This window comes from Canis lupus, chromosome 4 (genome assembly GCF_011100685.1).
Source record: "Canis lupus familiaris isolate Mischka breed German Shepherd chromosome 4, alternate assembly UU_Cfam_GSD_1.0, whole genome shotgun sequence".
Lineage (NCBI taxonomy): Eukaryota > Metazoa > Chordata > Mammalia > Carnivora > Canidae > Canis > Canis lupus.
Window position 1 is genome coordinate 13,219,507 of NC_049225.1, and position 24,646 is coordinate 13,244,152.

General features: G+C 39.9%; 1 protein-coding gene and 1 long non-coding RNA gene across 2 annotated transcripts in view; one reads left to right on the plus strand and one right to left on the minus strand.

The window, feature by feature from the left end:
- ANK3 (ankyrin 3) overlaps window positions 1–24,646 on the minus strand; it is a 663,391-nt gene that overhangs the window by 383,437 nt on the left and 255,308 nt on the right. The gene's annotated exons all lie outside the window — the stretch shown is intronic.
- On the plus strand, window positions 12,110–13,043 carry LOC111095452. The gene is made up of 2 exons (XR_005357852.1): window positions 12,110–12,353; window positions 12,839–13,043. It is a non-coding gene; the product is annotated as an uncharacterized LOC111095452 (long non-coding RNA).

Consider the following 24,646-nt stretch of genomic DNA (forward strand, 5'->3'; position numbering starts at 1 on the left):
AAACCCAAGAGGTGTCTGGAGGTAAAGTGCCACTTGAGATTAACTGATTTAGCAATTTAGTCATTCTGTTTGATCCTCGGGTTACTCTGGGTCTCGTACATGAGAAGTGCTGCGGAAGCAGGAAGTCTGCTTAAAATACAAACCCACGGGTTAGCAACGGTGATAGGAAACAAATTCCACAAGTGACAGGAAATGCCGGCGGAGTGTGAGACCGGGCACGCTCCCAGTGGCCCCCCGCACTGCCAAATGCCACACAGCCGCATCGCAGGTGGCTGCGTGCACTTCTTCCTACTGGAGGGAAGAGGGAGATGAGGGTGTTCAAAGACTGGAGGGCTTCCCCAGGGTAGAACACACCGGGAGGAAAATGAGGCATTTTACTTTAAAGCATTCTAAAAATGCCCCAGCCTGTGACACAGGGGTACCAGGACAAAGAGGAGAAATGAAGCAGCAGCACGAGGGTGGGGGGAGAGGGCATGGTGCCCACTCAGGAAAGGCAAAAATAGAAGCGCATCTATCACTGCTAGCTAGAGAGGCTAATTCTCCCTAGGAAACATAGTTTTTTGAAGGATACTCAAGTTCATTTTTTTCCCCCTCCCCGTTTAACAAACTAAAGAAAAGCCTGCATTTCTCCAGGAGCAGCAGCTCAGGTCCCATCATCTGCATGAACAGAAACAAATGAGGTCTGCCCACGGAACCGACGCAGCTGGGAATTCCAAAGTCACTGTGAGACTAGGTGTTCCCTGGGCCAAATACATCAGGCACACATTTTCACATTTTATGCCAAAAAAGTGGCAGTCGATTATTTCCGACCTTGCTTTAAAAGTGGGATCTTGCCATCCAGCTTATTCCTGTGACTGCAATGAGGACTTCCTGGCACCGTAGGGAGGGGGCTAGGCATCAACATCGACCCAGGCGACCCTGCTTGAGGACTTAACCTTGCTGCCTCGTTCTCTTTAAAAAAGCAGGGAGCGGCGAGATGACTTTATGAATCTTTACCATCTCTGAAGCTGTTTGGTTCTGTTTTCCTTAGAGGAGTGGTGCTGGCAGATGGGGAGGCTCTTGAAATTCATACCGGTTAGAGAGACCCTTGAAATTCAACCAGCTCTGTAAATGAAGCAGGGGGAGATGAGTCCCTGCCCTGCCGGAGGAAATCCTCCCTGACATCCTTCACAAAGCCTGTTCATTCACAGCATAGGAGTGTAGACAGAACTCGGTTGCATGCAGCAGGGAATCTGGAGAAGACACGAGGGGAACGCCTTGCAGCATTCTGCAACCACTAGTCAGAGACAGCCATCAGCATTACAGCTTGGGTGCAAATGGCCAGGCTCTGTGCCTGCAAAATCTGTGAGATTCATGATGTTTCCGGGGGTTGACAGAGAAACTTAGAACACCAAAGAAAACCCAAGTAATTACATGAAACTACAGCACTCCGGAGAAACATAAAATGTCATCATAACATTTCGGAATTTATTTCTTCATTAGAAAGGCAGGAAAATTAGGGCTCCCACATCTCTTTCCTCTGACTCAGACTGGAGCGTGTGAGAACTCCCTTGGCAGAGAAACAGAAATGCAGGGAGGCCAGTGGATTCGTGTTACTGACATCTACTGGTGTTTCATTTTCTGTTTTCCAAAGGATTTGACCTATTTACACATATCATACATCTTCCTTCCTTACTATCTGCCTCCTGTGATAACCTGGCAAGTAAAGAATGGCTTAAGTCTTAGTTACCTACTTTGTATATTTTCTTTTCTCATCTGTTTGGAAGTGACTGCCCATCCACTTGACCTCAACCTGCTAGTTGGGGAGAGCTGTGGGACTCTAGCATGGCTTATTTTGTGTTTACTGGAAGCAGCTTCCTGCCCTCTAAAGGAAGAGAGGAATTGATTACTAATTCCTTTGAAATATCTTATTTGAATTCTGGCTCTCCTCCAACTGAGCAGACACAAGATTTATTGTAACCGATATTCACAGATTATTTGGAGATAATACTTTGGCCAACAGCTCCAACCTTGTTCCCTGACTCTCTGGATGCCTGACCTTTCCACAAGATGCCAATTTGACTGAAGCACTGACCTTTATCCCTAGCAAATGCCTAGTCTCAAAGGGTCAGTGACCAAAAGCAAATTCTGGTGGAAATTAAAGACATGTGGAATAGTCTCTGAATTAACTATCAGGTCTTAGCCCTACATACAGATAGATCTCTGGGTATTCAAATGCTGTAGAGCAATGCAGCAGAGAAAGTAGAGCTCCCAGGTCCTGTAGAAATATCTACTACAGAAATGAAGCCACATGTGTTATTAACATTTTCTAATAGCCACGTTAAAGATGTAAAAAAAGTATTTCATTTGACCCCATATACTTTACTATGAAATATTACTACTTAACATTTCAGGTCGTGATCCTGGGGTTCTGGAATTAAGCCCCGCACTGGGCTCCCTGTCCAGCAGGAATCTGCTTCTTTCTCTGTCCCTCCTCCTACTTGTGCTCTCTCTCTCTCAGATGAATAAATAAAATCTTAAAAGAATTAGGCTATACGATCAGACTCTAGGCAAACTACTCATTTTTCTAAGCCTCAGTTATGATCTATAAAATGGGTCTAATAATAGTACTTGCTTTAGAGTTGCTGGCACAGAAGAAGGGCTCAATAAACGTTGATTATCCATACTCTATTTGTTCCTTTATCCTACTCAATTTAACAAATGTTTATTGAGCATATTTTTTTAAAGATTTTATTTATTTATTTATTTATTTATTTATTTATTTATTTATTTATTTTAGAGATTTTATTTATCCATTCATGCAAGACACACAGAGACAGTCAGAGACACAGAAAGAGGGAAAAGCAGGTTCTTCGCAAGGAGCCTGATGAGGGACTCAATCCCCAGACCAGGATCACCTCCTGAGCCAAAAGCACTCAACTGCTGAGCTACTCATGTGTCCTTATTGAGCATCTTCTATGTATTAAGTGCTGCTATTAGTCTGCTCATGCTGCTTTAACAACATACCACATACTGAGTGGTTCAAACAACAGGCTTCTGTTTCTCAAAGTTCTGAAGGCAGAAAAGTCCAAGATCAAAGTATCAGCCAGCTAGGGTTCTTGTGAGAGCTCTCTTCCTGGCTTATAGATGGCCACCTTCTCAGTGTGTCCTCTAGAACATAGAGAAAGAACAAGCTCACTTTCTAGTGTCTCTTCTTATAAGGACATTAATATTATTGGATCAAGGCCCCACCCATAGGATGGTATTTAATCTTAATTATCTCATCGTAGGCCCTGTCTCCTCCAAATACAGTCACATTGGAGGTTAAGGTTTCAACATGTTACTTCTGGGAAACACCAGTCCATAGCAGGTGCTGTGAGAGAAGACAAGTCTACAGAATATAGAATATTTCTTTGGTCTCAAAGAACTCAAAATCTAGCAAAAGTCATGGCTATTTACATAATTAAGTGTATATAGATAACGTTTAAGATGCTAAAAGGAGATAAAAACAATGTGCTAGGGAGGTGCAGAGAAGGGGAAGATTTAGTGGTGTGCGAGCAAAGATAAAGAAAATGCTCTCCTTTGTGGCCCTTGCCAATTTCCATGATGCAAACACTCCTACCATGGCAGATCTCAAGCTGCCAAAGCATTACTGAATATTTAACCATCAGTATCCAGCTCTCTCTCTAGGCAGTGTGAGCTAGCTTCAGTACATGCCTGGAGAAATTTCAACTTTGGGGGAAGAACAGTTAGCCAAAGAAGTGGGACATCAGCCCAGCCTTGAAAGATAAGTAGGAGAGAAAAAGTGAGTGCAAAGTGAGGGGGCAGGCTAAGTGGGGGAAATTAAGAGGAATGAAGTGCATGAGGATTCAAAAAATAAGTAATCTTTTAGGGCCATGATGCTGTAGGCAACGTGATAGGAGACAAATCTCTAGAAAGATAGCTCAGGATCAAATCATAATGGAAACGGAATACAAGAACAGGAGAGCGGCTTCCAGAAATGAGGGCATTTACAGAGGCCTCTGAGCTGGACAGCGACAAGATTAAATTCAGCACTTGACCTCTCATAAAACACTCACATGCAGGTTATCTCACTTTTTCCTAACACGAACCTGTGCATCAGGCAGAGCAGATATGTCCACACGGACCTTCAGAATGGGATCTTATTTGGAATAAGGGTCTCTGAAAATGTTAATTAAGGTAAGGATCTTGAGATAAGATTGTCCTGGATTACTGGATTAGGCTGGGCTCTGAATCCAGTGAATAGTGTCCTTCAAAGGACAGAGAAGAGACATGCAGACACACAGAGGGAAAGGCCACAAAAAGGTGGAGGCAGAGATGGGAAGGATGTGACGATCAACCATGGAAGGCTGAGGACACCAATGACCACTCAGGAGAAAGGCGTGGACCAGATTCTCCACATGAACTTCCATAAGGAGTCAACCTTGCCAATGCCATTAGCTCAAACTTCTTGCCTCCAGAACTGTGAGAAAATAAATCTGTGTTGTTTAAGCCACTTGCTTTGTGGTAATCTGTTATGGCAGCCCTAGGAAACGCCTAAAACCTCTACAAAGAGATGAGTGTTAAGTTAAAGGCTGCAGAGAGGTGAAGTTATTTGTTCAAAACCATTGGTCTCAAACTTGGTGAAGCCCAAACTGGGACCCATGTATCTTGGCTGCTGGTCTAGCACTCAATTATTCCACACGGCCTTGCCTTTCAGAGAATACATGGGGATCCAGGAAAAGTACAAAAGCTGCACGGGGTGTGTGTGGGGGTTGGGGGGAGCATTCACCCTCTGCCCAGAACACAGAATTATGCTTTTTGTTCCTGTCTCTTCCCATGGCCCCAATTGCCTGTACCCACGACTGTGTTTCTAAGCACCCAGACCTGGGCAGTCTGCAGATTCCAAGGCAGAATGAGTTGGCCGTATGGTATAACTAGGTCTTTGGGGAGCTCCACATGCAGCTGTCTCTAGGCTGTTGTGCTGATGACTCACACTCTGCTGGTGTGCACAGAACTAACCGCTGGCCTTGCCTGAGAGACAGAAGTCACTTAAGGAAGGGAGTGATTTTTGCCATCACTGAAGGATTTGACACACATATCCCAAGGGTTTCTGCCATCTTCTAGGACACTGAACACTCGCCAGAAGCCCTGTGGCAAAGTCACATCTAAAAGCAGAGTGGAGTCTCACCAGCACATAGGTGTCAGGCACACCCTCTCTGTTTTGCTTCATACACTCTGCTCAAGGACTTTGTCTTCTAGGGAGGAAAACCAAACCAGCATGACACTTTCCTGCGAATTCACTGAACATGGTGTCTTTAAACCCGAAAGCTTGATAATCATGGGGTAGGAGAGGTGACATCCATCCCCTAACAGAGCACAGCGCAAACCCGCAGAGTGGATTGATCCATCTCTGGAATGCTTTCAGCTACCTTCTTCCAGGGACAAACTTCAAGGAACGATTTCCCTGCCAATCACATTGCCAGAAATGTGCCCTCATCGATCTCCATGTAACTGCCACGGCTACAGCACCACCAGCTCTGTGTGGTTTCCTCAGAGCAACCAGTGCTGTCCCTTTGGGATGAAGGTCTGGCAGGATGCAGGACAGGCCGCTCACCGTCCCGAGCAATGGTGATCTTGTTCCTCCAAGGAGATCTCTGGTAGGCACTGAAGGTCACGTCGGGCAGCCCTCTATGAGAATTCCCTCTCATAGTGGACAAGCCTCTGCTACGGACACCAACATTCTGCTAGAAGTGCCCACGAGAAGGGCAGCCTAGAGCGGGCAGAGACGAATCAGGAATGGCAGAGCCACTCCAAAGGAAAAGCAATGGCAGAAGAAACAAAAGCAGGGACGTCTGGGTGGCTCAGTGGTTGAGTGGCTGCCTTTGGCCCAGGGTGTGATCCTGGAGATCCAGGATCGAGTCCCATGTCAGGCTCCAGGCATGGAGCCTGCTTCTCCCTCTGCCTGTGTCTCTGCCTCTCTCTCTCTCTCTCTCTCTCTCTCTGTCTGTCATGAATAAATAAATAAAATCTTTAAAAAGAGAGAGAGAAACAAAAGCAGCAAAAGCAATCATCACTGAAAAATCACCCATCATACTCTTGTAGTGTTCTTGATACCCTGTGGCCAGTGAAATGAAGAGGGACCTTAGGGAATAGTCATTCTGTCTGCTGTGTCTTCAAAGTCTTCAGAGGAGGGAGAGCCCTTGTAATGAGCCTGCCTAACGTCACCGAAGAGTGATAGATGCCAAACACAATTCACAGAGTGAATTTCCTCCTCCTAAGTTCTTCAGAATTTTATGAAGATACCTAGAAACTCCGCCTCAATTTCAGTATATGAGTTTTTTGTTTGTTTGTTTGTTTGTTTGTTTTATTAAGGAGGTTTTCAAAGATGATACTTTTGATCTAAATTATATACAGGTTGCCCATAGAATTTGGTTCACTCTTTTCATTTAACTTGTCCTGCTACAGGTTTTGTTGGGAAAGGCTGTTTCTTATAGGACTAGTGGAAAAGAAAGTTTAATATAAGCTGAATTCAAGAAATTCACATGTTCACAACCTTGGGGGAAAGGATGCCATCACATATCCCCGGACACAGACCATCCTGGACACCTTTCCTGGTGGCGGCCAGGGAAGTTCTGAGCATGTCAGTGAGAGGTCTGTTCTGTGGCACAGAGCAGCAGGGATCAAAAGAAATTCGGGAAGTCAAATTTGTAGTTTTCTTCAAAGCAAACTAATGAATATGATCTCTAGGGGAAGTGGCACAGGAGAGCACTTTTAGAAACCCCAAAATTTGAATTTTAATCTTGGCTTCAGCGTTTGCTAGTTGTGAAAACCTGGGGACACTGCTCAACCTCGGAGTCTCTTACTCCTACATCAAGTTCAATATAGTAACATGGAAGCTACGAAGTGTTTGTGGAATCGAATGTACACTTGGCCTGACCAAATGCTGTGTTGACGGGCACTCCTTCTTCTCCTGCACCCCCCACTGCTCTGCAGATACTTTCTGGAGAATAAAATCCTTTGACCCACTTCCATAATCCATTCCAGCTCCTTCAAGTTAAGAATTTTCTCTTTAATTTGAATACATTTTCCAGCCATTTAAATTGTTCTCATGATGTTCTGTTCTCAAAGGAAATTCAAATATATCTCCAGTTATTTCTCTGTATACTGCTACCAAATTCCCCATGTCTTAGAGACTTCAAAGACAAACAGTGAAAGGCCTTGGGATTTGGATTGGATCTAGAAGACATCAAGAAAAAATGGCAATAAATGTCTGAGAAAGTTGAACTTCCCGCCACATTTTTCCTTGTTTTCCCCTTTATTCTGGTGGAAGATGGACCTTTGGCAACACTAGACTCAACCAACAGGAAACAGAAAAAGAAAATACAGTTAAATAGGAATTTCCCAGTTTTTGTTTGATTCTGAAGTAGTTATAACATAATTTTGAAGTTTTATGCCTAAATATTAGCAATTACCTGGGATAGTCCCATTAGCAGGGATTTTTAAGAATCTGGTTACTACTGGTAACTAGACATTGAGAACAAATGAAATGTAAATTTACGGCCATGACTGGTCTATGGGTTTCTCATCATTTGTGTCTAACAATGAATCAAACAGCTGGCATGTTTTCTTTCTAATATGCAAACTCAGTCTTTTTAAAGCCGTTTTTTTATCCACTGCTCTCTTCCCTTCTATTTTGGAAGTGTGGATTTAAATTCACAAGAAACTGCATGCTTCTTTTGTATTTCTGTTCCATCTACAAAATCATAATAGCACAGTTGGAATTATAACTACTGAACTGTCATGTTGATTCAGAGTCGAAATCTCTCAAGGACTGTATCTTTTGATAACCTCATTCTTGGTCCTCTCTGACATTAAAACGTTCTGTTTTATATATGCTGCAAAATGAGAGGGGGAGAAAAAGCACAATCCACAGAAAGCCAGCAGAAGCACAATCTAGAATGACACTTTTTTTCCTTCTCTTTTCCTATGCACAGAATACCCCCGGGCTCTTTCCTTCAGTTTCTATTAATGCCGGCCCAGCCTCTTAGGATCTCTCACGTGTCTCATGGCTTCAGAGCCCCCTTGAAATTGTAACCCCAACACTGATAAGGACAGGAAGGGCACTTCCTTTATAACAGGGAAGAAGGCCAAGGAGGTTGGTTTACAGGATGCCCCCTGTCAAAGAGAAGCCCCATTCAATGCCCTGGGATGAAAATAGGCCATCTTCTGGCTCTGCCTAAAGTAGGACATCCTGGGGTGATGTTTTTATTGGATACACAAAAAGGTTCCTCTGTTCTGCTTGACTCTACCTGAAAATCAAATATAAAGTAATCTCCCTCCGAACTTGGTTGTTGGAATTCACAAATAAGCTTGCTGAGCCTGACACACAAATGGAAGGCATTTTTACTAAAAAAAAAAATGTAGCCACAAAAGGATCTCATGTTAAGACAGTAAAACTTTATACAGCACTGTGGCCACATTCACAGATAATGTTTTAATTACTCAAAATATATTGAATACATGGAAAGAGAAAACTACCTTCTTAATTTGGAAAAGTTGTAAACAATTGTGAAAACTACATTTCTGTGTCATAATATGCAGCAGTAAGTAGCATGCTTTGGTGTGTGTGTCTAAACATCTGTTGTGAAAGCGTTTTGAAAATAGACTAACCAGGGGATCCCTGGGTGGCTCAGTGGTTTAGCGCCTGCCTTTGGCCCAGGGCGCGATCCTGGACTCCCGGGATCGAGTCCCACATCGGGCTCCCGGCATGGAGCCTGCTTCTCCCTCCTCCTGTGTCTGCCCCCCTCTCTCTCTCTCTATGTCTATCATAAATAAATAAATAAATAAATAAATAAATAAATAAATAAATAAATCTTTAAAAAATAAAATAAAAAGCTGCATATACAAAAAAAAGAAAATAGACTAACCATTTTCAAACAAAATCTTCATAAGAAGCCCTCAATGCAGAGAACAAAGGTGTTTAATTATTAAAAATATTTTATTGAATCTAACTTTCTACCAAATTTGCTCACTCTAAGTTGATTAATGAGAATAATGAGGTTACTAGATATATCCCCAAATTTCAAACTAAGCATTATAGGTCATATCTGTTTCAGCATTCAAATTAGGTCCGTACCTTCTTTCGGGGTACATAGCCCTGAAAAATACCCAAATAATACAGACAAGTAGTTTCAAACAATACTATTTAATTTTTTACTTTGGGTCAAGATATTCTTAATTAAACATAGATGACGATACAAGCTTTATTCTAAGTATGTACAAACTAACTCAACCAGGCAACAAAAGTTAATGCACTAGAGGCTTCAATGTGCTAACATTTTGTATTTCCTTATAGTTTTAAGTAGCCTATAATTGGTTACTCTAAAACTATTATGTCTATTGTTTAAACAGGATTTAAAAGTTACTCCATTTACTTTGCCTATAAATGTAAACTATTTGTCTACATCACACTCCAAAATTACTTTAATAGTTAACTAATTTTAGTTATATGCCGGTCTCATAATATGTCCTAATTTCCTACATTCGAGGCACTGTGACTCCATCAACAGGTTAACCCTGTTGCAGGTTCATTCTTGGCCCTTATCAGGCAATGTCTGTACTCAGTCTTGGCTGCTGGTCTAAGAGCAAATCTTTTCTAGGTCTTAATGGTGAACATCCTCTTTTCACTCTAAGAGTCATTTCTCTTGGGAGACATGATGATATATGGTGAGAGCATCTGCAAAAAGATTTTTAAATAGTTCCCTCCTTGAGGCACCTGGCTGGCTCAGCTGGAAGAGCAAGCAACTCTTGATCTTGGGGTTGTGAGTTCAAGCCCCATGTTCAAGCCCCATGTGTAGAGATTAGTAATGAAATAAATAAATAAACTTTAAAAAAATAAGTAAATAGAATAAATAAATAGTTCCCTCCTTAATCAATCTAACCTTTTGGCTAAAGGTGCATCTGTCTTAGAGTCTCCGAGGCATGGAATCCAGGACTTCACAGCTGGTTTGGCTCAGCATGTCATCTTTTTAAAATGTCATGCATGCAACATAATTTGGAGATCCATCTATATTCAAAGCCTGAATCACTAATCCAATTAGTGGAGGACACCTGCCAGGGGTTCCTTCTGAGAGCAAACCCTCCTTTCCTGTGTCTAACCAAGGAGTAAATGCCTGTGAGGAGTTGTCAAAAAATTCCAGTTAAGAGCCAAACCACCAGTGCCCCTTTGAATAAACAAAATTAGCTCACCTTCCCCAGGAGATTCTGATTCACTTCCTTGGAGTGAATCACTGTATTCCCTACCACTAGCCAAGAAGATCCCATGGAGCTTTAGTTTCCATACTGTCTATTATAAAAACAACAGGGTTGTTTTCTGCCATGAGCAAAACAGTTAAAACACTGATCAATTTTTTTTTCAAATACCTACCCCCTACACTGATCCCACAGAGAGAGGAAACCTACCCTTTCCAGCACATTCCCCATCTTCCTGGTACTTCCCACTGTGACTCCCCAAACTGAAGTCCCAGTGATCAAACTATAACATGATAAGCAGTAGGACTGAAACTGAGCTATGTCATCTTGACTACATGTCTGTCTCCTTACCATGTATCCTACCCTTCCGATTCCTTACATTTGAGGCACCATGATCATCAACAGATGACCCGGCTGCAGGCTCTGGCACCACCCTTGGTCCCCATTAGCTAACATCAACTCAGTCTTAGCTTCAGGCCTTGCTTTTGTCCTCTCCCCAAGTTCCTCCCAAACTCAAGTCTTGCCTCATGAGAGTTAACTCTGGCCTTGCTGTGTAACTCCAAAGTCTAGGTCTCGGCTTCCCGCTCAGGTTCCTGATGCTAACCAGCCTTAGCCTATTACCTTGTTGCTCTCTACCACTAAGCAGGATTCACTGACTCACTATGTTAATGTATACGGGATAATAGATTTGAAGGAAATGGGCAGAAAGTTAAGTCAGATAAAACAGAAGCCTAGAATTTACAGACTGGCTTTGCTAAGAGGTTTGAAAATTGTGTTTTTATCAATTTTGTTCTCCCATGGCATTGAGCAAGCTCCGGTGGTCTCTGCTCTGTTGATGGAAACAAAGGAGGGCATCATGTTACATCATCCCTTAAGTCACAGGATAAAAAGATCATCAATGTCTCCCTGAGGCCAGGAGGTGGCTGAAAAACAGGAAGGGAAGGGGCCTCATGGGGAAGGTAAAATTGGGAGCAAAAGAGTAAGGGCCTCAGGGTGTCCTTCAAGAGAATCTCCTTGAAGGTTCTGGTTTTTGTCTTATTATTTTAAAATCCACCTTTTCCTTCACATCTGCCAAATCTCTGGTTCCTCCCTCTTCCTACTCTGGTGAATCCTCCCAGCATCCAGTAGAGTCTGAGAGAGATTCAGTGGTGGAGTGTGGTGGGAGGCAGTGTAACATAGATGGCAGGATGTGATCTGGGTCAGAAACAGGCTCAATCATGGGTCTGTTGTGCTATTTCTAATGTGGTCTTAGGTAAATAACCTCTCTATATATTCTCACATACAGAAGAATATACAATCTTTTTCATTGAGTTATTGTAAGAATTAAAAGAGATAAAGGATGGGAAGTACCTTTGAAAATATCTAGTACATGGCATGAACAAAATCACTGGTTGCTATTATTTCGTATATGCAAAAAATTTCCAGGCAAGTTTTGCTATCCTTACTCTATTGGTAAGGAAGGAAATTTCTCGGAAATGGAAGTATACTCTCTTCTGTACAGGTTCTTCCATTTGAAATTAGCTTCTTCCAGGATCTCATATTGCTATCAAAGCAATTTGAGAAAATGAAATTTACTAGCAGCCTAGGTGTTCCATATTCCATAATTTTGTCCTATAATTCCCCTCAAAGGAAGATACAATTCAACATTTCTTAGGGTACAACCATGTGCTTGGTACAGCTTAGGCCACTGTGAGGAATAATAAGATATTCACCCCCTCAAAAAGAGTTTATAATCTAGAGAAAGAAGGAGACAGATGCCAGCTGATTATGACATCACATAGAACAGTTGTACTGAGAAAGTTCAACGAGAACCCAAGGGAGAAGGAAATTGGTTCTATCCTTTGGGAGCAGAGGCGACTAAAGCAGAAAGGTTACTTTTCCTTATGAATTTGTAATATTATTTTGGATGAGTAAATGGAAAGGGAAACAGAAAAATAAGCTTACCTAAAAATATCTGCTGTATAACAATGGGCAGTGTAAGGGGTAATAATAGAAAGCTATTAACCTTAGAGTTACAAGAAACTCCCAATTATTTCAGAGGAGTTTTACCTGCATGAAGAAGGAAAACTGGTCTCATGGTTCAGGGTCTATGAATAATGTGGTCAAAGTAAGAAGGACAGGTAGGTTATTCATATCCCCCAAAACAGAAATTGTGGATAAGCATCTCCTTTATCAAAGGGGATTGGATTGGCCTTAATGCTACTGGCAAAAAAAAAAAAAAAAAAAGATGACATATTTATTTTACTTAAAATACGGGTGAATTTTTTCATATGAAATAAAAGGCAACTAAAAAGTACCACAAAATACAGTATGTCAAAATGAGTGATGATGCCTATATCATAAAGAGTCTAAGCTGAAAAATCTTCAACATTACCTTGGGACAACTGGTTTACAAGAAACAAATCTATTCATTTTTCAAAGGAAAGATGTGCTATATAAACAGAATGAGATTCTGTCCCTGTGACATTTAAAAGACTTTTAAGTCAGTTGGTCTGAGAGTCAAAAGTTTTTGCCAATATTTGCAGTGTTTCCTTTTCCTAAAAGCTGTCCTCATCTGCAATAAACAGTACATGTGCCTTTCTCCTCCCAAATACCTTACTTTCAGACCCTGTACGACCTGGCAGGTTGGAAAAACCAGCACTGGATATCCTGTACTAATGGGAAGCCTTTACACGACAGTCACATCCTGAATAAGAGTGAGGTACTGTGGACTTGTCCAGATCCTGCAGCTTTAGCTTTTTTTACATTTGCCTGGGACCCTTGTATGCCTTATTATAATCTGCTTTCAGTATTAAAGCTCTGTTCTAGGACTTTTCTCTGTCTGACTGATTGCTGCTTTTATCAGCTCTAATTAATGATGCATGATGGTGTTCAAACTGTTTCCATAAAGCTTTCCCAGTCTTCAGCACCCAGAAAGTAAAGTGCAGCCACTTTATGGAATATGACCTTAATTAACCCAAGTGATCTCATATCAATCACCCTGATTTTCTTCAGATTGTCCGGGTGAGGACATCTCTAGTAATTTACTGCTTTTGGAAACCTACACTCTCTTAGACATGTTTCTAGTTGGTCTTTATAAAACCCCCTGTACCTGTGTCTTGGGAATATACAACACACCTGCTGGCAGGAGCTTCAAAAGTAGAGTCAAGTGTATGAGACACAAGCCTGGGCCAAGAATCACCTCAGCTCCGAAGAGATGACAGAATGGTTTCATCACCAATACCCTCTGACATCTGAAACAAGGTCTAAAGATAAAATCCAGGGAAGAACATGTCGCCAATTCCTTTGGGCCCATCCACCATTAAATCCACTATTCCTGAGCTTAGCTGTACACTTGCTCTGCCACAACTGTGATTTATCAAGAAAGAAGCAAAACATCAGAAACACCTAAGCTGCTAATATGTAGGCAATCACTTCTCATCAGGAGTGAATCCTCTGGGAAATAACTACACGTCTCCCAGAGGCACAGGCAATGATTCAGCAAACTAAAGAAGCCAGAAAAGCAATATTAAGAAAGCAAAAAATCATTAGAAACTCAGGGAGAAAATATAACTTTGCATGGTACTTACCTAAGCAATTTAAAGGCACAAAAAGATAATTGGCATGAAGTACTGAGATAGAACAAAGAAACAAACACATCCAATGCAGAAAAGGTATGGTTTTTGAGAATTACTTTTAAACAACAGCAATAACAACCACCATTACCACCAAAACAAACAAACAAAGGCTATCTGGATTATTTTGTCAATTGTCCTAGTTGGATATGATCAGTGCAAATTCTTAATTTTCACAGAATTAAAATTGGCATCCATCTGGGGCACAGGGGCCTGTTGTTCAAAATACAATAGGAATCGTGCAGTTTCAACAGATACATCATTTCATTTTCCCATATCCTTGAATATTTCTTTTTTGGTTTTTTAAAGATTTTATTTATTAATTCATGAGAGACACAGACAGAAGCAGAGGCATGGGCAGAGGGAGAGGGAGAAGCAGGCTTCCTGCACGGAGCCCAACATGGGACTGGATCTCCGACCTCGGGATCACGCCTGAGCCGAAGGCAGACGCTCAACCCCTGAGCTACCCAGGCATCCCTCCTTGAATATTTCTTTAAAAAATGACCAATTGTCTCCTTTGGCATTCAAGTTAAACTCATTGGTGTTTTCAGGGCTTTTTGAAGGGCATTATTCAGATTTTTATTCCATTGAGTTATCTATTTGTATTATTTTATAGCTGTATGTTGGATTCATATTCTAATATTTTGAAGTGTCTAAGTCATTAAGGGTGGACATGAAAGGGCAGATGTTTTAGTTCTCCTGATTCTGAAAGTATTACAACTCCCCCAAAAAACATACCTGAGTTATTACCCCAAATCCTAAGAATTTGTTTTCCATGTAAAGATGCCAACAAGACAATGCAAGAATAACAGCAAGTTTATATAAGTATAGATGAACAAATTACTTCTAAGTCTTATTAAAATATAACTATGGCATAATACTAATAATAAATGGGATATGGCTTTATAATACCACAGAGATTTTTGAGTGACAAGAGATTGTAGACTTATTCTTGTCAAATATTCTCATTCTGCAAACACACTAATGTTCAGAAAAATTGTGACTTCTAGTCAGTGACTAGTCAGAAGTAGGGATATGATCTGAGCATGGGTCACAGAACTCTCAATGCATGTCCATTTTTAACTGTGCACAAATCTACCCTGAATGGTCTCACTGGTTTTTCATGTATGGCCCCTCCCTAGCATCACATCTTATCACAGCTTGCTAACATCTCATTAGAACGAAGGCTCTGATTTCTGGCCTATGTCCTCATGGAGCAAGCATTCTTTCTCTGACACTAAACCTAAAGAAACTCTTTTCTCAAACCTGAGCAACAATCAATGAATCCTACTTCTTTACCCTGACAATTAAAATAACACATGTTTTTAAAATAGTCACCCTAAAAATAACTGGATCAAAATGATAACTTCAGTGGATAGATTCATTGCTAATGGATAGGAATGTCTAAACATCTGTTATAGAGAATTTCACCTGCTGATATTGTAGACACATTTATTGTAAGTACAATAAAGACTGTTGGCCCATATGGGCCAATACATTTCTTTTCTTTTTTTTTTTTTTAAAGATTTTATTTATTTATTCATGAGAGACACAGAGAGAGAGAGAGAGAGAGAGAGAGAAGCATAGACACAGGCAGAGGGAGAAGCAGGCTCCATGCAGGGAGGCTAACATGGGACTCGATCCCAGGTCTCCAGGATCACACCCTGGGATAAAAGCGGCGCAAAACTGGTGAGCCACCTGGGCTGCCCCTAATACATTTCTTAAAGGTGATTTCTATGTATGTAAGACATACTTGGGTAGGCTCCTTAGTCTAGGTGTATGCCTGACCTCCAACACCCCATCAAAAATCACAGCAAAAATGTTCTCAGGGAAAGGCTCTTGGTGACTTGAGGACAAGTTAATAACAGGGCAAATGGAACTGTTATCCAAGTGGCTCAATAGCAACACAAGTGTTTTTAAGGACTCCCTTGCAAGCTCAGATTGGGCAAGGTCAAGAATCATACAATCAAATATCAATTCGCACATTTCAATCCTGACAGAGTAAAGAGATTGAAGAGAAAATAACCTCTTCTCACATTCTTCCCCCTCTGTCCTCACCATACCAGTCCCAGCTGCCTACCTCAAGATGGAAGAGAAAGGGGGAGGTTCTTTAGAACTCTGCTCAGACATGAAAGAAGCACTCAGTGGTTTGGGTGCCCAAGGGAACCAAAGAAAGGATAGTGGAAGTGCAGGTTTAGAGATATGCAATCTGATTGTACTTCAAGAAAGAAACTAAAAGAAACAAGTGATTTACATTATTTAACAAGGAAAGACAAAATGGGAACATTTGGTCAAGGACTGGCAGGAATCAGTGGTTTTCCATGATTGAAAGGCCAGGTTTCTAAATTCTCAACCAGTCTCTTGACCACCAACAGCAAAACCACTATGAGGGTTGATACACATGCACTTACTCCAACTGTTGAAAGGAGAAGACTCATTTCAATAAAGCCCTTATTTCTTGCAAGAAAGTCTCCATAATATCCTGACTCTCTAAAGGCAATTCTGGAGTGTTTTGTAACATCCCCAGGATAGTAACTCCAGGTTAACAGTAAGTAACCTGGAGTATAAAAGTATGCATGCGGAAAGCTCTTCCTTAAAAACGTTTACAATCTATTGACGTTAACCATCTAAGTATTTCCAACTGCTTAGCAAGTTCTCAAGTAAGACCTGCATCATTTCACCGTTTTCATCTTGTTTTTCCCTTTATTTCCTGTAATACTCTAAATGTGGTCTTACCAAGCAAGAAAAATTTAGCTTTTTAAAAGCGGTGGATGGTCACATCTGTTACTTCCTAATCGGCTTTATAATCTGCCTACATGATAAACTCAGTCATTCTCTACCTTGGATGCACAACAAAATCACCAGGGGAGGTTTCTAAACACACCAATACCTGGACCTCACCACCAGAGATTCTGCCTTAATTGGCTGGAGTGATGCCCAGGTATTGGCTTTTTTTATTTTTTAATTTTATTCAGTTAGTTAGTTAGTTAGTTAGTTAGTTAGTTAGTTAGTTAGTTAGTTAGTTAGTTAAAGCTTCCCAGATACCCACACTGTGATTCGAATGTGTAACCGGCACTGAGAACTTCTGCCCTACTTTTTCCCTGTGGTTCCATAGCTAAGAAATGTCTCTTTTCTTTTGGACTTGTTCCACAGATTTTCTTGAACCTTACATTTATCCCTGTGATGATTCATCTCTTTGATCCACTTTTCCAGATCTTGTTACAATATATTTTGTCAAGAAGAGTTCTGTCTGCATTTTATCCTGGCCACTGACAAAAATGGTGACTAGGTCAAGACCCAAGACAGAGCCTTGTGGCACCCTGTCCTCTTTAGGTAGGATCACTCCACTATTTGCCATTCTTTGTCTTCCTAAAATTTCTCCATCTTTCCCTTAAGAATATCAAGGGGGATCTTCTCAAACACAGACTGAAATTTCCTGATTTACCAGGCTAGTATCCCTGTCAAAGGAGAAGCTAAGGAAATTCTGGCATGACCTAACTATTCTATTTCACTCTGAGCTGTAGTAGTTTTATAATATTGCTTTAAAAAAAAAAAAAAAAACCACAAATACCCAAGAACTTTCCAGATTTGAGACAGCTGATTGAAAAGTATTTGCAAAGAAAGTCTTTTTTTTTTTTTTTCTGAACCTAAATTTAATGAACATGATAAAACAGACTCAATTCTTCCTCCTTTTGAAAGATTTTTATATTTGTTTGGAGGGAGAGGAGTTCACTATGTATATAATGCTCCCTGGGGAGTGATGGCTTCATTCCATCAAGAAGACATTTTAATTCTCTGCTGAGGAACTGAAGATTCCTTCTTCTTTGCCAAGAAATGCACTCCACTATAACTTTAAAATGATCCAGAAACACAAGAGAAGATTAGCATTGCTTAACATGGAGAATTAATGTCCAGGCTGTGTTAAACTTTGCACCTCCCAGGTGGGGACTCTAGGTACTCATATTAAGGAAGAAACAGCTAAAAGTCTCCTGGGAAATGATGCTAGAAGTTAAGTGTGCTAATTGGTGCTTTTGTCACCATTCATTAGAACAACTTGCACGATGGAACTACTCAAGGGATGTGCACAATATGAATTACTTATTCAGAAAAGAAAAATTCTATGAAGTTACGGAGGGTTTTTTCCTTCAGTTTTTACATTTTTAACTATAAAAACTCTTGTTCAGTTCTTGCTTTAAAGTGTGGCGCTGCTGGGAGGCCTGGGTCACTCAGCAGTTGAGCATCTGCCTTAGGCTCAGGGCGAGACCCCAGGTAGGGGGATCAAGTCCCATATTGGGCTCCCTGTGAGGAGCCTGCTTCTCCTCTCTTCTGTGTCTCTCATGAATGAATGAATGAATGAATGAATAAATAAATAAATAAATCTTTAAAAACTAAAATGTGGTGCTGCAAATAAATAATGTTTCTTTAAGTATTTTTTCTGGAACCAGACAATAGTGGACAAAGAAACAACCTAATTATTCCAATATTTCTGCCATAATTTATCAGATTTGTAAAGTTTTGTTTTGTGAGGGCAGGAAGATAGGCAGTCTTCTCTGACTAAAACTTCTGAGGGGCACCTGGGTGGCTCAGCGGTTGAGCATCAGCCTTTGGCTCAGGGCATGATCCAGGGATGAGTCCCGCATCAGGCTCCCCACAGGGAGCCTCCTTCTCCCTCTGCCTCTTTGTGTCTGTCATGAATAAAGAAAGAAAATCTTTAAAAAAATTATTGAACATTAACTAAAATTGATCCCCATACACACATCACGATGTACTGAGGAATTACTGTTTGCCAATGTTTTTGTTTTTTTCCTTTAACATATGAAGATGGAACATTTTTGCTCTATTTCTTATCTTCAAAAACTAAGTAAATTATGCCTAACTCTACTTGTTCTTTCCCAATGTCAATTGCCTCACGGCAAATATTCAAAGTTGTAACACACATGTCACTTATAATTTGGTTGCAATGTGTAGAACTAATTTTATACTCATAATACTTAAAAATGCAAACTCTCCACCCTAAAACAGAAATATATATATATAATGCTTATAGGAACATTTCCTTCACCTGCTGCAGTTTATTCTCTATCTAGAAATCAATGTGCCACAAACTACATCTTTTGAGTTCTTCAGAGCAAATGGTACAGAGCTCTGTTTTCTTACTATGTTTCTGTGGTAAACTAGATTATCATGAGAAGTTTTTAATTTACTACTGAGACCAGTACAGTAGTTTTACTAGTGAGTTACAAAATTCCAGGAAGCATCTGAAGGATTTTTTCCCTTGAGAATAGGGAAGGCACTCAGAATTTCTGGAGTCTATGTGGACCATGAGAATTCCTATACACCTGCAGAAAATTGCAGAGCAATTTTTATGGTTTCCAAGTTACCTGGGAAACATAACTCTACATCTACCTAGTCAATGTCCAGCGAAATGTATTCCTGATTAGTTATCAATCATTGTATCCAGAGGGCAGAAAACTGTTGAATGCAGAGGAAAAGACATGGCTCTAGAAAAACTTTGGGATATAATTAAACCAAACTCAGATGAGGAAAGGAGTAAGATTAGAAAGAGAGAAACTAGGTTGCTTCTGCCTCTAGGCTAAAATATTCCAGGATTCCTCTAGTAGAATGCAGGAATCTCTCCTCTCAAATGAACTCTGGACTTCTGGAATTCAGTAGTAAAACTTGACAAAATGCTCTACAACAATGGAAAGGTATTTCATTCAGAACAGTCCAAACATGTATATTTAAGCTATTTTTTATGGCTATATTAAAATGCAAATGTCAAGTAGAGTTGAAAGTGACCCTAAAGACCACCTCATCTGTGTCCTTGTCTTACAGAGACATTGAATCACTAGTCAGGACTGATAGTGATAGATGGAAGTGGATTCTAGCCAACAGCTCTCACCTTTTCATCACAATGAGGGTCAGGTCATTAACTTTTTGGTCCTCTTGAATGCTTTTATAATTATCTAAGAATATATATGTCTATTTATGAACAAGGAAAAGCTAACAGAGGAAGACTGAATTTGTTCAAGTAAGGTCTTCAATCAAGAGGTTTTCCAGTATCCAAAGGGCTGCTGTTGGTGGAGGCAGTAGATTCATGGTTTCTCCTCAGCTGAATTATCCTGGCTCAAGATAAGAAATGTCTTTCTAATGATGACAAGCCAAAGAAGGAAACATTTATTGAGTCCTCATACTGTGTGCCAAAACCACCCTAACCACTTCACATATGTCGCCTTATTTAATCTTCATGACATTAGTGGAATAGGCTCAATTATTCCATGGTAAGGAATCCACTGTCGATAGGAATGTAAAACGGTGCATTTGCTTTAGAAAAATCTGGGAGTTTCTCAAAAGATTCAATATAGATTTATTACATGACCTAGCCATTCTACCCCAAGGCACATACCCAAAATAATTGAAAACTTGTCCACACAACACTTGTGCATGAAAGCTTACAGCAGTATTATTTTCAAGAAGTGATGTCCATCACTTGATAAATGGATAAACAAAATGTAGTATGGCTCTACAGTGAAATATTTGGCCACTTAAAGAATGAAGTACCAATACATGCAGTAACATGGATGAAACTGGAAAGCACTGTGCTAATTAAAAGAAATCAGTCACAAAAAGCCACAGAATGTATGATTCCACTACGTGATACATCCAATACAGAAAAATCTTCAGAGTCAGAAATTAGATCCGTGGTTGTCTAAGGTAATCATCATTAGATATATAGCGAAATATGGCTCCATTACTTTCAAAATTCACTGCCAAGCAAGTTTGTGTTTGTTACATTTATTTATTTATTAAGATTTCATTTATTTATTTGAGAGAGAGAGTATGAGCCAGAGGGAGTGGGCATCAAAGGGAGAAGCAGGTCCCCTGCTGAGCAGGGAGCCCACAAAGGGCTCTATCCCAGGATTCTGGTTTCACCACCTGAACCAAAGGCAAATGCTTAACCAACTAAGCCACCCAGGCACCCCTGTTTAAGCATCTCACAGTAAATGTAAAATATCTACTTGTATTGCTTCCTCATAGCAGAGAACGGGTAAAGGAAAAGGAAAACAATTTAGAAACAAAAACCAGTAATTTTATTCGTTGAAATTTTTATAGGCTATTTATTAATAAGTAAGTTGGGGGAAACTACAGCTGCAAATTAGTGAGATAAAGTGAATTTCCATATTATATGACATTGAAATTAGTAACACAAAATTAAAGCAATTACAGATAAAATGGGAAATACATAAAATTTTTGTATATATATAATCCAACACCATATGTACTTAAAATGGATAATGCCCATAAGGTTGTAGAGAAACTCATTAGTGAATTAAGCAAAACAAATTTTTATATATCCTACTTCTGAAAGAAAAAGGAATAACAACAATTTGGCTGTACCTATTTAAGTATGGGTATCTGATAGTCCACAAATGCTCATTTCAAGTAAAACAGCAAAACCTCATCAGAAAGGTCAGACTGTCTCTCTTCCCAATATATTTCCCAGTGGTCCCCTAACCAATTCCTTGCTTACCATCATCATCAATTCATCAGCAAGGGTATTCTAGCCCGGTTTCAAATCCTAGCCCCATCACTTACTAGTTGGGTGAATTTTGGCAGATTGATTTTCCTTTTAAAATGGAGCTAATGAGGGATCCCTGGGTGGCACAGCGGTTTAGCGCCTGCCTTTGGCCCAGGGCGCGATCCTGGAGACCTGGGATCGAATCCCACGTCAGGCTCCCGGTGTATGGAGCCTGCTTCTCCCTCTGCCTGTGTCTCTGCCTCTCTCTCTCTCTCTCTCTCTCTGTGACTATCATAAATAAATAAAAATTAAAAAAAAAATAAAATAAAATGGAGCTAATGATAAAGCTAGCGTTGAGGTGAGAATAGATGGGACAGGACAGTTCAACTAAAGCACTCCAACACGACATCTTTCATGGTTCAGTAAACACTGGTTAGTATTATTTGTTATTATGTGCCATGCAATCATTAAAGATAATGCTACAATGAAGTTCTAAGACAGTCTTATCTCGATCAATATTGTTTTTAATATTTCTCTGTGGTCATCATCCTATATATCACTTCTAACTCTCACTGAATGTGAGCCAATCATTGTATTTCTTTTACACTTGTGTACCTTTATTACATTTAAAACTGGCTAAATTTAAAAACTGGCTATAAACACATTATCAATGAGTCACATCCTTTCATTTACCAGATTGGAAAAAAATCCGTGCCAATGTAACCAATTCTTTCACCTTATCAATGGGGACACCTATATGGAACTGGGACATCTTAGGCATGGAGCTTTATAAGCTAGATTGAATAGTCACAGATAAATTTCTATGATACCCTATTTATTCATGTGAAATTTCTTTCCTTAAGCTCTTAACTTTAGACTTAGTGACACAGAAAAACCAATGGGTACCAGAACCAGAGTTGAATACTGTTTTCCTTGTGTAGATAAGGCTATATTTATAATAATCCCCCATATTAGTATGCAAAGTACTTTGGATTTACTTTGGTTTACCAGTCAAGTAAAAAAAAAAAAAAAAGATTCACAGAAATGGTGGGATATTAAGCATTTGAGCATCAAGAAATGTACAATATCACAGCACAAATGTGCATTTCATAGCTCATTGTTGTTTAATTGGAGAGGGATTAGTCAGTTTGGGTAACCGTAGGCCTCAGCTGTTCATTTATACAACTGCATAGTAGGAGAGCTATGTTTGGTAAGTTAAATAATCATGACAATAAATAAATGATTTCTTGCAAGTCAGTAATTTCTTCTACCATGCAGTATTTCACATTTTCCAGTAACATTAATGAAGTATCATGATTATGCAATTTCACAGCCATTAAAAAGAAAAGAAAGAGAAAAGGAAAGAATCCAGCACCTCACTGCCTCCTAATAAAATGCTAGCTAACATCAGAATTTGTTGATTTAATACGGACTAGTTCAGGGGCGCCTGGGTGGCACAGTCCATTAAGTGCCCAACTGCCCAACTCTCGGTTTCAGCTCAGGTTGTGATCTCAGGGTCATGAGACTTAAGCCTCCAGTATGGCTCTGCACTAGCACAGAGTCTCCTTAAGTTTCTTTCTCCCTCTTCCTCCACCTCTACCCCTCGTTCTTGCTCTATCTAAAATAAATATATATTTTTTTTTAACTACAAAAAAATAAGGATAAGTACACATTTTAGGAAGTTTCCAAGTTAGGCTGCTGGAGGGCATCACCATGTGGCCAGCCAGTGGCAAGCACTTGATGGAAACTGACGCCCCCCTGGTATCAGTCAATACCCTGATCCCGGCTCCTCACTGCAGTCTGGACCTGAAGTGAGAACAGCAAAGAGACACATCGACCAAGGACTCCAAGTGGGAGAAAATGGATCAGCACAGAATAGGGACAGAATCCAATAATAATGACACCACAGTATAAGTTAGAAACACAACTACAAACATATAAGATTTGCAGAGAGAATAAAACTTAAAAGTGAAGAAACTGTAGCTGGTTGAGTTTTTTTCTTAAAAAAAAAAAAAAAAAAAAGTCAGCTTTCCCTGCAGTCCCCACCACCAACAAAGAAAGAACAAATCTTTCTTCTCAAATCTTCTCCCTGATTTCCACGGCATATTCTCTTTCATCACCTCTGTCCCTTATTATTTCTGAATAACACTGATTTTTAAAAAAATTATTGAAATTATCAGTGTAATACTGCTCTAGGCTTATTTACATGTGTTATCTCATTTAATACTTACCAAAAAAGACCCCAAACCACTCCATACAGAAAACTCCCATGGGGGATCCCTGGGTGGCGCAGCGGTTTAGCGCCTGCCTTTGGCCCAGGGCGCGATCCTGGAGACCCGGGATCGAATCCCACATCAGGCTCTCGGTGCATGGAGCCTGCTTCTCCCTCTGCCTGTCTCTGCCTCTCTCTCTCTCTCTCTGTGTGACTATCATAAATAAATGAAAAAAAAAAATTAAAAGAAAAAAAAAAGAAAACTCCCATGGACAAAACAAAACAAAAAAGTAATAAATATGATGAGTTAGGAATTTCAAATAAAAAATATGTAATAAACAAAACACAAAACATCTATCCCCTATCCCCAAAAGAAACATAAGCAACAGTTTCTACATATAATTCTTAAAAAAAAAAAAAAAAAGAAACAAACAAAACCACAAAGCCTATACACACACACACACACACGGATGTGTTGTGTATATCTGTGTGCATGTATGTATAACTTTTTTGTGTTATTACTTTTAAATAAAAGGTAGCATTCCGTATAAGCCACTCAGCATCTTGCTTTTATCCACATAATATTATATGCTAGAAATTTTCCCATGAAGATATATTTATACTTCTCAATGGCTGCCTGGTATTCAGTTGCATGGATATAATGACATTCATTCATTCATTCATTTATTGACATTTAATACCTTATAGGAAGACAGAGCTGAAATGACTATCCTTGTACATTATCTTAGGGGTTTCTTTCTATAAGGATGTTCAGTGGAGAAATTTCTGACAGTTTAATTGTTCGATCAAAAACTATACGTTTTAACTATTGAAAAAATTGCCTTCCTGTCCTCCAAGGATATTAGAATAACTTTAAACTCCCATCAATAGTATAAGAGAATACTAATTTCCTTACACTTTGTTTCAGATACCTCAAAATACATTTTTTACTTATGGCCTGATAACAGGTTACATTTCTGAAATACTGCACAAGAAAAACATATCTGAAGAAGCCAACTGAGAAGGAAATTTGGCTTATAGATACTTATCAATGTTGCTTTCATTGAA